The sequence below is a fragment of the Bubalus bubalis genome, chromosome 1 (assembly GCF_019923935.1).
Source record: "Bubalus bubalis isolate 160015118507 breed Murrah chromosome 1, NDDB_SH_1, whole genome shotgun sequence".
Lineage (NCBI taxonomy): Eukaryota > Metazoa > Chordata > Mammalia > Artiodactyla > Bovidae > Bubalus > Bubalus bubalis.
In genome coordinates, this window is record NC_059157.1 from 139,064,287 (window position 1) to 139,079,164 (window position 14,878).

The following is a 14,878-nucleotide window of genomic DNA, read 5'->3' on the forward strand; positions in this document are numbered from 1 at the left end:
TCAGGAAGCAACAGTTAGAACTGGACATGGAACAACAGACTGGTTCCAAATAGGTAAAGGAGTACGTCAAGGCTGTATATTGTCAGCCTGCTTATTTAACTAATATGCAGAGTACATCAGGAGAAACGCTGGGCTGGATGAAGCACAAGCTGGAATCAAGACTGCCGGGAGAAATATGAATGTCTTCAGATATGCAGATGACACCACCCTTATGGCAGAAAGTGAAGAAGAACTAAAGAGCCTCTTGCTGAAAGTGAAAGAGGAGAGTGAAAAAGTTGGCTTAAAGTGCGACATTCAGAAAACTAAGATCATGAAATCCAGTCCCATCACTTCATGGCAAATAGACGGGGAAACAGGGCAAACAGTGGAAACAGTGGCTGACTTTATTTTTCTGGGCTCCAAAATCACTGCAGATGGTGACTGTAGCCATGAAATTAAAAGATGCTTACTCCTTGGAAGGAGGGTTATGACCAACCTAGATAGCATATTGAAAGGCAGAGACATTACTTTGCCAACAAATGTCCGTCTAGTCAAGGCTATGGTTTTTCCAGTGGCCATGTATGGATGTGAGAGTTGGACTATAAAGAAAGCTGAGTGCCGAAGAATTGATGCTTTTGAAGTGTGGTGTTGGAGAAGACTCTTGAGAGTCCCTTGGACTGCAAGGAGATCCAACCAGTCCATTCTAAAGGAGATCTGTCCTGGGTGTTCATTGGAAGGACTGATGTTGAAGCTGAAACTCCAATACTTTGGCCACCTCATGCGAAGAGCTGACTCATTTGAAAAGACCCTGATGCTGGGAAACATTAAGGGCAGGAGGAGAAGGGGACAACAGAGGATGAGATGGTTGGATGGCATCACCGACTCAATGGACATGGATTTGGGTAGACTCCTGGAGCTGGTGATGGACAGGGAGGCCTGGCATGCTGCAGTTCATGGGATCACAAAGAGTCGGACATGACTGAGCGACTGAACGGAACTGAACCTTATAAGGTCAGTCTCCTTGCTATTTCTCAAAAGTATACACAAAGTCATTGGCTACGGTTCCTTCACCTTCAATTAAGATTCAAGAATTTAAAAGACAAATTGCCATTAGACACAACTTGGAAAAGAGACAGAAGTTGGCATCATTATTTTGCAGATTTTTTTTAACCATCTAGTTATATATCTTACGCCTTCCCTGGTGGCTCAGTAGTAAAGAACCCACCTGCCAACGCAGGAGACATAAACTATGTATTTTAGATATCAGTAAATTTGCAACAGGAAAATGAATTTTTGAGTCAAAGTCAATATATTTTAAATTAGAAATGTTCTTACTATCTGACAGAAATCAAAGGAACAATACAAAAAAGAATGTGGTAGTTTAAAAGAACAACCATACCTAATCATAACATCCTGCATATTGACACTAATCAAACATCTAACACTGTCTACCCAGTCCAACTTAAGACACATCAGAATAAAATGTAACATTCAGTGCCATGCATTTCACAGCGTACCTTACATTAACTGCAAAATACCAAACAACTCAGCATATTTGTCTTCTCTTGTTCAAGTAACTTTTTAGAGTGCTTAGTTTGAAAACAACAGTGTTGATTTGTATTATAGATGGTTCTATCCTGTCATTTTATGGGAAGATTCCTGAAAAAGTGCTGGTCTGGCAGTGAGGCTGCCCTAACTTTGTGTTAAAACTATATAGGGCAGCAGGAGATTTGATTCAAGCCTGGTGTTCCCTTAGCTCTGAACAATTCATCACAGATGGCAATAAGGAGATAAATGTCTTTCTTCAAGAATATCTCAGTCTGTGTTAATTCTCATACCTTTGCTGTGAAAGCATATTAACATACAAAAGTCAGGCTTAGACCACCCCATTTCTGTGCCAGAACTCCAGCATCTGTTGAAGATTTAGCTACACAAACTCATTTCTGTTGAGTATGTAATGCTCATTCTTGCACAGAATTGTGGTGGGCCGCAATTAGGTCTTTTCTGATCACATTTTGGTCTTAAACAACTAGGTCTTTCCTGGTCACATTTTGGTGTTAAAATGCAGCATTTTTGACACGTAAAGTAGAGAACCTGTGGTGAGGATTTAAAAGTCTCCAAAACCATATTTTATACAGCCTAATCTTCAATAGTTATTTCTAAATATTCATTACACACTTACACGCTCATCAATAAAAAAGTACTTGTTTGGTTCCTAACAAAATAACTCTCATTTTCATGCTCACAAATCCTTAACTGTGTTAAAAATAAAAGGGCTGCTGTTTCCCACTAATGTGCTACTTTAACACAAATTGTACAGGATGAGAATTTTGCATGCCATGGTAAGTTTTCAAATTCTAATGTTTAGCTTTCGAGGTTATAAAAACATCACATTATACATGGGCTGACCTGTACAGGGAATTATAGTATGGACCCTAAATAGTTTTCAGAGGTCACTGTTATAACAACAGTTGCCCAAGTGCAATGTACAAATATGGCTAGTTTAAATAACCAAAAATTTAAACGTGTGTGTGTGTATTAGTTGCTCACTCATGTCCAACTCTTTGCGACCACATGGACTGTGTAGCCCACCAGGCTCCTCTGTCCATGGGATTCTCCAGGCAAGAAAACTGGAGTGGGTAGCCATTCCCTTCTCCAGGGGATCTTCCTGACCCAGGGATGGAACCCAGGTCTCCTGCATTGCAGGCAGATTCTTTACTGCCTGAGCCACCAGAGAAGCCGTGTGTGTGTGTGTGTGTGTGTGTGTGTGTGTGTGTGTACACACGCGCGCCAAAATATAGACTCTCAAATTTGTTGTTAGGAAATTTTTCCTATGTATTGGTGTTTCCTTGGTATATGCCAAACCCTTAACTTTTAAACCTTTACACCTCATTTACAACAACCCTATAAACTGGGTTCAACAGTTATTCCCTTTTTACTCACAAGGTATCGAGACTTAAAGAGGTTAAGTGCCTTGGCCCTGGTTCTCAGCTAATCAGTAGCAGCTCCAGGAGCCCACTGGCATCTAATTTAAAGGCCATCCTTTTGATCATTAGACTAGATACAGTCTCTAACTTCACAATTAACACTTTTAAAAAAATTGATCCTAGTGCCTTTAAAATTGAATTGTAAAAGTGTTTTATGTTCCTTCAGAAGATAGACTCTAGGTAAATTCTCTGACAATTTCATAGAAACAGAAATTTAAATGCTTACCCTGTTCTTATTGGAACTTTGGATTTTGTTACCTTTTTTTTATGACTTTTAAAAAAAATTATTTTAATCAGAGGATAATCACTTTACAGTATTGTGATGGTTTTTGCCATTCATCAACACGAATCAGTCACAGGAAGACATGTGTTCCTCCCACTCTGAACCCCCTCCCGCTTATCTCCTCACCCCATCCCTCTGGGTTGTCCCAGAGCACTGGCTGTAGGTGCCCTGCTTCATGCGTTCACTTGTACTGGCCATCTATTTTACATATGGTAATGTATATGTTTCAATGCTAGTCTCTCAAATCATCCCACCCTCCTCCCACTGAGTCCAAAAATCTGTTCTTTACATCTGTCTCCTTGGCTGCTCTGCATGTAGTATCGTTATTACCGTCTTTCTAAATTCCATATATATGAGCTAATACACTGTATTTTTCTTTCTCTTTCTGACTTACTTCACTCTGTATAATATGCTCCAGTTTCATCCACCTCATTAGAATTGATTCAAATGTTTTCCTTTTTATAACTGAGTAATATTCCATTGTGTATATGAACCACAATTTCCTTACCCATTCATCTGCTGATGGACCTCTAAGTTGCTTCCATTGTAAATATTGTAAATAGCTATTGTAAATAGCACTGCAATGAACATTGGGGTAGATGTGTCTCTCTCAATTCTGGTTTCCTCAGGATGTATGCCCAGCAGTGGGACTACTGGGTCATATGGCAGTTCTATTCCCAGTTTTATAAGGAATCTCAACACTGTTCTCCATAGTGGCTGGATCAGTTTGCAAGATTTTGTTACCTTTTTTCACCTTTTTTAATTTTACATTGAATGGGTGTTCATATGCATTTACACAAGATCATTTTAAAATAATGACGAGTAACCAAAAAAAGCCCAACTTTATAAGAGCACAAATGTCCATTAACAGATATTGACAGATGAACTATGATATATTCACAAATTAAAATTCTACACGTCAGTGAAAATAAGGAACATAGACCTAAATATCAACATGAGTAAATCTTAAAATTTTTGAACAAAGATTACATACAGTAAAATGTTATTTAAATAAACCTTAAAATATGTGAAACAAAACTACACATTATTCACAGATGGATGAATATGTAATAACACATGATTTATTATCCATGGGTAAGAAGAAAAGGATATGAAATTAGTTCTAGCAATTAATTAATGCCATTAATTGATTAATTGGAACTATGAATGATAACCTGTGATGGGACCGTAAAAGACCACAATTAACTACAGCAAGTTCTAAAAATCTAAGATTTTGATCGTGATGGGTGATGTGTATACACACACATGTGAATACACACGTGTGCGCACACACCTTTGTTGAGGAATTCCCTACATTTTTCTGAATGTTTGAAGTATTTCATAATAAATATTGATTATACATTAAAATAATGAGGTCAAAAAATCCTTATTCAGCAGTCCAGGCAAGTAGATGAATTTACTAAAACACACTGGATTAGCTTTCCTCTGACTTTTTAGTAGGTGAAGATAACTAGCTCACAAATTCCTCCATTATTCTTCTTTGGTTAAGGCATGTGCAATTCCAAAGGGACTGCAAAAATAAAACAAAATCAAATAACAAAAATAACAAAACAAAATAAATAACATTTAAACAGAACATCAAAAATGGGAATATATTATCTCCTGCATTAATTTATCGTAACACCTGGTCCATTAACTAGTTTGTTCCTGAGTGACCCAGATCAGAGATGATGCTAGAAAGAATATAGAGAAATTTCTAGAACATTAAATATTCACATTAGGTGGACACATTCATCCAATTCTTTCTTTACTCAACAAACATTTATTGGGTATCTATGATACGCATGCTGTTGTGCTAAATCTTACAAGAATTTAATGATAAGTACAGCCTACTAATTGTTTCCAAGTAGCTACAATATTGAAAAGAAACATCACATTAAAAATGGCTCTACTGCAGGTTGGAATGTGACATGTGTTCAGTAAATATATAATTACAGGGAGTTGGAACCCAGGAAGGTGTCTGCAACTTCTAACTTTACATAGCCTATTATGTCGTATTTTTAATATTACCTATATATTTTCTATTTTACTTTGTTTTTACTGATTGTTTTCATTTGTTCAATCCAACCCCTCCTACTGAATTTTTTATTCAGGGGCAAGAATTTTGTGTTATTTTTATATCCATCATAAAATCTATGTGAAAATCCTTTACCAAGTGTAGGCATAGGTTGCAAATGATCTGGACTGACCACACACTTATTACCAAAGCTGCTTAAAGTTTGACCAATGCTACACAACCGATAGTTGTTATTCACCATAGTTATATGCCATAAAGTCACTGCAAACACTGAATTGGGAAATATGGATCCATCGCTCAAAGAGAAATGGATCTGTGTGTGTGTGTGTGTGTGTATGTATATATGTGTGTATATATGGGCTTCCCTCACAGCTCAGTTGGTAAAGAATCTGCCTGCGATACAGGAGACCCCAGTTCGATTCCTGGGTAGAGAAGATCCACTGGAGAAAGGATAGGCTATCCACTCCAGTATTCTTGGGCTTCCCTTGTGGCTCAGCTGGTAAAGAATCTGCCTGCAATGCAGGAGACCTGGGTTTGATCCCTGAGTTGGGAAATCCCCTGAAGAAGGGAAAGGCTACCCACTCCAGTATTCTGGCCTGGAGAATAGTCCATGGGGTCACAGAGAGTCAGACACGACTGAGTGACTTTCACTTCACACTTCACACATGTATATACTTATATACGTATTTCACATTGTTGTGAATGAATTCATCCCGGTAGATTCTATTTTCTTTATTTTACAAAAGAGAAAACAAAACTCAAAAGTGTTTAGTGACTTGTCTGAAGCCACTTCACTAATGGGCTTCCTACGTGGCTGAGTGGGTAAAGAATCCCCCTATAATGCAGGAGATGTGGGTTTGATCCCTGGGTCAGGAAGATCCCCTGGAGGTGGGCATGGCAACTCTCCTTGCCTTGAGAATCCCAGGGATAGAGGAGCCTGGCAGGCTACAGTCCATAGAGTTGCACAGAGTCGGACACAACTAAAGCAACTGAGCATGCCCGCACCTCATTAACAGATGTCAGAGCTGGGATTCAAATCCCCTCTACCTGACCCCAGAGCTGGAGCTTCTTGCACTGCAGTGCACTTTCTACCGTCTTCATGCTCTGATCATCTCTGTGTGGGAGCTGAAGCAAGAAGTCAGATCATCACCTTGCTCAATCTCAGCAGGAAGTGTGCTCATGTGGTGACTCACATTTTTTGCTGCTTTGCTCATGTCTGTGAATGACTGCAAAAGCACTATGAGTATTGACTTTGGGGTTAAAAAAAATTTAGTAAACAGGCAAAACTGTAATACAGATTCAGGAATAATGAAGACTGTATTAACTAAAGAAAAATAATGTTTTGTATCTATGAATCTATAAGTTCTTTTGAGGTCAGAACATATTAGCCTTGTAACAGCACTTAATAATAATAATGGGATTTAAGAGTTGCATTTCATAATAATAATGTCATAAAATTTCATTTAGTAACATCTGGTTTCAGTGGAGTGTAGCAGTTTTCAAAGGCCAAGCCTGGCCATGCAACTGAAATGTGCTTTTGGGAAGAGCTCACTGTAAAAGAACCTGACCATCAGCAGACTGTGGGCTTCCTATACCAAGATGCTTCACATTCACACTGGTGGTGGTTCAAGACCTTGAAACAAGGGGTATCCCATGAGACCCAGGAGTGGGAGAACAAAGAAGCCTGAGTCTGAGTTTCCAGGCCCCATTCAGTGCATACCCTTCTCCTGCTATTGCTCTACTTGCCTGTAATAAAGCTGCCCAATGAGTATAAACTATTTGAGTCCTGTGAGTCCATTCATTAACTGACCACTTAATGTAAGTAACGTGCAATTAATTCACATAGGAAGTAATTAAAAATGAAATGAATAAACAAATGTATGCAATCAGAAAAAAAAAATGTTAGGCTTTAAAAGAAGAGACAGGTCTACTTCGAGTTAGTAGAAAAGGACAGAGTTCATGAATCAAGAGGAATATGAGCTCGGCCTCAAAGAATCAGACCAACATTGATGGTCACAGAAGGAATTCTGGGTAGAGGGCACATTCTAGAAACAATGGAAAATATATGTAGTAAATAGTGTGGCGCTCAACCTCCCTGAGGGCAGCTCACACTCCAAGGCAGAAGTCCACACCAATGCAGAAAGGTCTGCTCTTCCTTTCTCAATGCAGACCCACTCAGAGGGGCCATTCCAGGCCCCAAGCTCCCTATGGAAAGAGGCCAAGGGAGAGGTTGGTGGTGATTTCCTGGTTCCCCCCACCCAGGTGCTTTTTCCCAATGGCAAGCCCAAATAAACTTTTAACAAGCAAATCTTCATCTCAGAGTCTCTTTTATTTTTTTCCCTGAGAAACCTGACCTATGAAAGAAAGGAAAAAGAAGGAGCCACATTTGAGAAGGGCACAGTTTGGTTTGGCCAGAACACAGGGTAAGTGAGGCTGAGCACTGGATGAGACTGGAAAGGCAGGCTACAGCCAAATCAAGCAAGCTCTCCATTAAAAGGCTAAAGAGTTTGGATATGTTATTCACTGGATGATGAAAAGCCATTAAATAGACTTAGGAGGAGAAAAGTATTATCAAGTATATTCACAAGAAAATTAAACTGGCGGCACTGTGGAGCAGAAATCCCCAAAGTAATGGGCTTATACCCCACCACAAGAGGACCAGATGAGAGAAGGGAAGTAAATAGTTGAACTTCTATGTATTATAATTTTTTATAAAGCACAAAGAGAACAAAACTAAGCTTGATAATATGTATATATGGTTTCATACCAGTGACTTCACATGGTTGTATGTTGCACACAGCACTTGAGATGTTCTTGGGAAGGTGATGGTTCTATACTGTAGCGGATTTGCCAGGAGTGGCATTTTGTTGTTGTTACTGCTCCTTTTCAATGTTTGGTGATGTATTAGAGCTAATACCACTGGATAAGCACATTTACACATTTTTCATCATGTTTTAGTTAATATAAACCTCACAAAACTGACTACTAAATTGTTTTCCCCACGATAAATATAGATTAAAAGAAAGTACTAGTAATAGAATATGGATGTGAAACGAGCAGAAATGAAACCTCTCCTAGTTCTAGCATAAGCTCTTCCTCAGCTATACTGCAAGACTGAAAATAATGACTACCTTGTCATATATAATAACAAGCAGAAAAAATATTTGAAAACATGAAGAAGATAACTTTGAAATGGAAATACAGATAAATTTTAGTAGCTCTGACCTGTGCCTTAAGAATCTCTACAACTTTAGATATTAATAAATAATGGAAAGAAGCTATCAAGTTTATAAGATATTAAAAAAAAAACCTGACTTTTTCTCATTATTTAATGTCTATTTTTGTGTTGTGTTGCAATCTGATAATAGAAATATTTATGAAGGAGTATAAATATATGTACTATGCTTAGTCGCTCAGTCATGTCTGACTCTTTGCAACCCCATTGGCTATAGACCGCTAGACTCCTCTGTCCATGGGGATTCTCCAGGCAAGAATACTAGTATGGGTTGCCATTTCCTCCTTCAGGGGATCTTCCAAACCCAGGGACTGAATCCAGGTCTTCAGTATCACAGGCGGATTCTTCACCATCTCAGCCACCAGGGAAGCCATAAATATATATTTCATAATTTTTATGATTTTGTTATCAAAAACAGAGTAGTATATGACCACAAACATGTGGAAACCATTACCTCAGTAAATGAACTGGTGGGGAAGAAACCAGAAACAGTTTTATTTTCATATTTTATACATCAGTTTGAAGTCTAGTTAAATATATCTAAATTTATGTGAAAATGACATCAAAACCAGCTAATATTAGAGATTATTAAAAGAGATTATTAAACAGCTACTTGCCAAGCTGTCTCAAGCACTTTACATTAGTCCTCACAACAAACTTATAATCCAATTATTCTTATTTGAAAGGAGGAAAATGAGACTTCATATGGCAAGATAACTTTCTCAAGACCACAGAGCTTGAAAAAAGAGAGAGAGAGAGAGAGAGACAAGACTCCCTACCTCTTAAAGAATATGCCCTGTGTATGATATATGACATTTTGCTCCTGAATGAGACTAACTCAATAAAGTCGCGTGCTCAGTTTGAGAGATTTTAGAAAGAAAAACACACAGGACACCAACAGGAGGGAAATATGAGGTTAACAGGCATAATTTGGAGCAGATGGCATGGTATTGAAAGTTTTCCCAGGAATGTTCCATCACATGAGGCAAAGAGTAAATGACAGAAGTCAGGACTGAGGATAAACAAGGTAAATGAATGATGGAATTTCAAGGAGCAAAGGTTATAAGAATTGGTCATTTTAGTATTTAACAGAATAACTAAATCTAGGGAAGAAAGCAAGCAGTACCAGAAGGGCACAAGGAGAAAAAAGTAAGACAGGATTAGAACCAAAAGTCACATAGATGGGACTATCAAAGTTCAAGATTAGTCATGTGGAAGTTCAAGTGCTATCATAGCCCATGTTGTGGGCATACCAACATATAGCTATGGAGAACTAATGTCCTGACAAGTATATTCTGCAATGATCACCAATTAATTAATAACTTCATTAATGCCAGCACCAACTACCACGAGTTAGAATTATCATCTCTGTGGAACAGATAATTAACTGAAAATCAGAAACACAAAGCCTCTGAAACATTTTTCAATTAAAAAAAAAAAGAACACAGTTTGATGAATGTAGGGAGTTTCAACAAATAGAAAGAGATAAGGCAGAAGAATTTAAAGGGTTTAAAGATAAACCCTGCCTCCTCCTCAATTTTGCCCAGAGCCCCCTTCCAGGAGGAAGGGCAGACAGGTCTCTGAGGGTTCTCAGTTTACAGCCCACTCTCCCTTCCCTTCACAGAACATGTAAGCAGGGTTCTACTTGTTCTCTCTCTCCTTGGGCTACTTCCACTCTGAATGAACTTCTCCAATGATGTAAGCAAACAGTAGAGAAAATAGAATGGTAGGAGAAAAGGCAAACTAAAATTTGACAGTAAAAAGAGAAAAAAATTTACCAACAAAATATTTTAAAGAATAGCAAGGAAAAAATTGTAAGTATATTCCAGATATTATACCCGGTAACAGGAGGAGAAGGGGACGACAGAGGATGAGATGGCCAGATGGCATCACTGACTCGATGGACATGAGTCTGAGTGAACTCTGGGAGTTGGTGATGGACAGGGAGGCCTGGCGTGCTGCGATTCATGGGGTCGCAAAGAGTCGGACACGACTGAGCGACTGGACTGAACTGAACTGAACTGAACAAACTATCTTAGTGAAAATACAATTCTAATAAAAACAAACAAAGAACATCACTGAGAGTCCTGGTCAGTGAATTCAATCCAATTTGTTTACCAAGATTCTTCCTTCCTGGGGAATACTCTTCCCATTAGATTTTGCCTGGAAAGACTCCAGCCAGGATCCCCCAAGGCCATTTGAACTAACAAGATTCAAATGTCAGTTCAGATCCTCCCAGCCACAAAAACACTCCCTCTCTGCAACTCTCAAAGCATTTGTTGCCTTTTTCCTTCAGGAACCTTTAGTACTTTTCACCACAGTGATTTGTAAACTCAGATTCCCTATTCATCGTTATTACATCATTTAGTGCCAAGCACCGGGAAGGCCAACAATAAGGAGATAGTCATGGTGCTGACACTCACAGAGACTAAAGTTCAATGGGGAAGACAAGCTTTATGTAAATCAATCACACCATTTAGTTATAAATGCTTTGCCAAGAAGGATAATTCTTGGAGGGGAGAGTTAATGAGTCTTGAGTAAAAAGGATGACTGTCCTGAAGAAGTAATCTGTAAACTGGGTTCTGAAAGATGAGTGGAAGTTGACAGGGGACAAATCCTGTCAGAGGCAAGAGAAGACCCAAACACTGTGAAGCCTGGGCGTCTCTGTGAACAAAGAGTTAAGTGTGACTTCAGAGAAGGGTGAGGCATCAAGCCAAAAAATTGGGATGTGAGATCTTATCCCAAGTATGATGAGAATAATTATAATCACAAAAATAATAATCAGGTTAGCCTTAATATTTGAGAAGAGAGGCTATGGCTTTTGAACAGTTGATTTGAAAGCAACCATCCCCAGAACAATTAATTACATTGTAAGTCATTAGAAAATATCTCTTGAATGACTAACCCATTCATTCTATATATTATTTTTCTTTCATTAACCCTACCCTCAGATTTTATTTATTCAACTGTGATACGTGACCACTGTGAAGGCATTATCTTAATTACACTTGGTAGCAAAAGGAGATAAAACAGAGAAGAGGTGAAGATAATAGAAGGACAATGAAAATTCCTCATCATGCAGAGGTGTGGAGGCATGTTCTTATAGACTGGTGACTAATTTTGTTACCATTTGGGAAAAAAGTGAGATCTGAAGATGCCATAACAGCTTTCTGACAGCAGAAAGAAAAAGAGATCAAAGTGATAGCATTTCCTTCTGCATTCTACAACTGAATATTTCTACTAAGACCATCATTACAACAAATGGCTAAACGTTAGTGAGTTTCTCCTTTATTTTGGGGATCAAGCAAAACAATCCATTTAACATTTGACTATATAAAATAAGTTTTACTTTCTGTTTACTCTGAACCTACTCTCAGAATCTCTACATATTAATTGCTGTTTTAAAATCTACAGAAGAGGGTTAACTTTCAAATGTGGAAGGACATTAAGAGGATTTGAAGGCCAGCAACTGTAAAACAGAATATTTAAAAATAAAAGCACAGGCAACTGTTTTAATGCATACGTCAAATACCACAGGACACATATTTAAAACCAATTGCTGATGCTGTGACTCTCCTAGAAGAAAATGAATAATCACTCAAGAGCTCAGGAGAGACAGCCAGGTAGAGTGGATTACTTCCCTTGATATTAAACTGGAGCTTTTGTCTGAAAAGGGCTACTTTGGGGTTGCAAGTCATTGTGTCCAGAAGCATGCCTGCCAGTATCTTAAGTATGCCTTAAGTAACTTAAGCATGCCTGCCAGTATCTTTATAGTGAAGACAGTACAACCTAAGAGCAGTGCTACCTTCTCAAGTCACTGTTTAAGTCTATTCTTGTTTCTGGTGAGTTGTGCCTGGGAAGAGCGGAGAACTGCCACTCCTGGTGCCCTGCTTAACTGAAGTCCTCTTTAAAAATCCTGTGCTGCAGACAATGGCTACAACGTTGGCAGAGGCAGTGCTAAGTTTCTCAGTGTGGCCCTGCGCCAGGGTGAGTCAATCTTGACCCCTTGCAGGATGATTAGCAGAGAGGGGGTAGTTAAACATTTATACCCATTCAGTCCTAGGTTTCTGCAGGAATTGGCAAATACTATAGTTACTATTGTTTAGCGAGTAACTGTCTGCTAGGAGCTGGACTGAGACCACCAACTCCTTTCATGTAAGGTACCAGACAACAATAAGGGTTCTGTCACTCCTGATTTGGCTTAGAGCTCAAGCTTTGCCCCAAAGTGACAGACGATTATACTTGCAATCTTCTTCAGATATTCACATCTTTTATTTCCTTTCATATTACAGTTCTATTAGTACTAACAATAACAAAATTCAAAGCAATACTCTATCCATGTGCCATTTGTGTAACGAAACATCAATGAATACACAAGAATTTAATATACACATAAGTTTAAGTGAATTCACCATTTAAATAAAGTTGAACAATAGGAAACTTGTAACTATAAATTTTTTAAAAACTGAAGAAAGAATTAATGACCAAAATGCCAAACATGATTATATTTTAGGTCTTACTGTCCATGTTTTAAGTGTTTGCATTAGTGCTTCCAAAGTTCCTTGAGATATCACATTTTCTACACAGCAGAAAATAACTCTAATATTCATTTTGGTAAATTATAACCTCGAATAATCCTATTATACTTGTGAGTCCTGATAAAATAATTTATCACAATAAATAAACTACATAAAAATTTCACTAAAAAGTTTCAATTCTTATTTGTCTTTAATTAAAATTCAATCTTTTCAATATATTTCTACTTTTGGAATTTTGCACATAGTTTTAAAATATATATCAATTAAAAGTAACAACTGACTTAGGTTAAGAAAAATTAAAAGCAAAAATGAAGAGATCAGGTATTAAGCAAGAGGTTACATATTTAGTTGTTAACATGCAAGACCAGGATGAGATTTTTTTAATCATTCAGCAATATTTGTCAGTTGCTAGTAATATGTCAGGCACTATTCTGAGTGTTGGGAGGAAACACGTAGCTTTGAAAAGCCAGACAATACCCCCTGCCATTATAGAGGTTATATAAGCTATACCACTGTATTATTGCAGCATGTAAAATGTATTACTCATATACTAAATAATTCCTCAGGTTTATTACTAAGGACCACAGCTTTAAATAACAGAAACTTTTGGCAACAATCTCATTGCAACATATGCATTAGAATACTTGGCACAGTTAAAGAGGTAAAGATACTAAGTGACTTTATTTTTTTACCCCTAAGAAAAAGGATAGATAACAATGTCACATGTGTGTAAAGTTTTGGACAGCTAAGTAATATAGATTTAAATTAAAAATGACAGATACACTGACTTGAAACTTGAAACATAATGGTTACTGAAGTGAACCTTTACTCCTTGTAGCCTTATGGTTAACTATTAGATGGCTGAGTATGATTTTTCAGGTCTTAATACTGACAACTGTTTGTCAGTGTGATATGTGGTAATCACTGTTTTTCTGGTTAGTTCTGTCATAAGGGAAATGGTGGACCTATGGGAAAAACTTATACTAACAATAATTCCAAGTTAGTTTTTATCAAGTCAGTATTCATTGATTTAATGAGTGACCCTGTTAAATTTCCAAGCGTGGAGTATTCCATATGAAAGTATGCACCATAACTATCTAAAAAAAGACAAGAACATTTTCAATTCACTTTGAAATGTTACAACTAACCTCTTTTTTTCCTCAAAGACTCAATATTCACTGGGTATTTCAAAGAGGAAACACCTACTGTTACACATAGGTGATGCCAAAGGTGTGTATTAGAATAAGTTAGCCTATCAAAGAGATGTTGCCAAAAAGACTGTTGTTGAAGAGCATGTATAAGACCTTCATGCTATTGCCTGACTGCTTCCCTCTTTCAAGAAGTATACATTAAATACAGACGAAATTCTAAGGAAATATTTGCCCAGTATTCCGTCTCCTCTCCAACTTCTGCCCAGATGTAAAATGCCACCACCAAATAAATAAATGGGCAAACATAAACAATTTCTAAAATTTATTTCTAAATGCCCCAAATCAAACAGAACCATAGGTGCAGGTAAATTGATACATGAGCAGTCCTCTTACTGAAACACCACCTACTGCACACCCAAAGGGATGGCATGGATTCTGACTGGTAGATTAGGTAGGCATATACAGTATTAGGAAAATTGACCACAGAAAAGTGAAAGGCTACTGTGTGGCTACTGAAAGGCTACTATGTCTGAAGGGAACTGGTACAGAACATGCCTGGATACAGTTAACATATTAAACCAAAACTGTTATAGAAAAGTGAAAACTCTGAAATAGGGTATATTCTTTGATTTCATAAGGCAGAGCCAAGTGCATCAACTTCAAGGCA

The 14,878-nt window shown here is 37.7% G+C and overlaps 1 protein-coding gene across 9 annotated transcripts in view; it reads right to left on the bottom strand.

Moving 5' to 3' along the window:
* Positions 1-14,878, bottom strand: part of NLGN1 (neuroligin 1) — a 971,175-nt gene that overhangs the window by 763,960 nt on the left and 192,337 nt on the right. The window lies entirely within an intron of this gene.